The following is a 1,102-nucleotide window of genomic DNA, read 5'->3' on the forward strand; positions in this document are numbered from 1 at the left end:
TTTTAAACATATTTATCTTATTAAATGTATTGAAAATAGTAATAACATATTTGCTATAATAAAACACACACCTAAAAAAAAAAAAAATAAAATAAAATAAGCAGAAATTTTCAGGTGACGTTGGTCAAGACGTGGGTGCATTACAAATAATACCAAATTAAATATTTTTTCGACTTTTTTTTTTTTAAGGAAAATGTTTATCTCAGAATAGATTGTCTCTCTTGTCTACATGTAGTTTGTTTATAATTCTACATACTTCTAGTTCTACTCTGAGTACCACATGAAACTGCACTCTTATTTGACATGGGAGATGGTAGTTTTATTATAGTGTGAGTTAATGACTGACCTTGCGATTTGTTAATTGTTAATGTGCGATCTTATTACATGCGTTCTTTCTTGTGAGGCGGCACTGAATCTAATCTTTGTCTATTTATATCTCGTTTCTAATTGTTTTGGAGATAAATATGGTAACCGTCTTCTTTGCCATTCTTTCACACATATTCGTGTGATCATATATATATGAGTGAATATTTGTGTGTGTGTGTGTTATTCTTTTATCTTTTACTTGCTTCAGTCATTTGATTGCGGCCATGCTGGAGCAACGCCTTGAAGGGTTTTAGTCGAACAAATCGACCCAGGAATTTTTTAAAGCCTGGTACTAATTCTATCGGTTTCTTTTGCCGAACCGCTTGATCATGGGAACGTAAACACACCAACATCGGTTATCAAGCAGTGGTGGAGGACAAACACACACACACACACACACACACACACACACACACACAATCACTTTTAAGTTTATCTCTACAGAGTTTCCATAGAAATTAGAGACAGCACAGAAAGTTACGACGTTTCGTATCCGAATGCGTCTTTGTAAATAATGCGATGGAAAGTAGTAAAATAGATGATGAGTGTACATGCATATTTCAAGATTATTCCAGTTCCCAGGAATGTGTTGAATATGTAAATTGATCTATTCAATAGTGTTTCACAGCGAAGTTTAGTGGGTATTTAAACAATGTTTTCGTGGATGGTTAATGGGTTGAATGTATTTTTAATATTAAAAGTTTATATATATTTAGTTCTATATTTAAGAGATGAG

This window comes from Octopus bimaculoides, chromosome 16, assembly GCF_001194135.2.
Source record: "Octopus bimaculoides isolate UCB-OBI-ISO-001 chromosome 16, ASM119413v2, whole genome shotgun sequence".
NCBI lineage: Eukaryota > Metazoa > Mollusca > Cephalopoda > Octopoda > Octopodidae > Octopus > Octopus bimaculoides.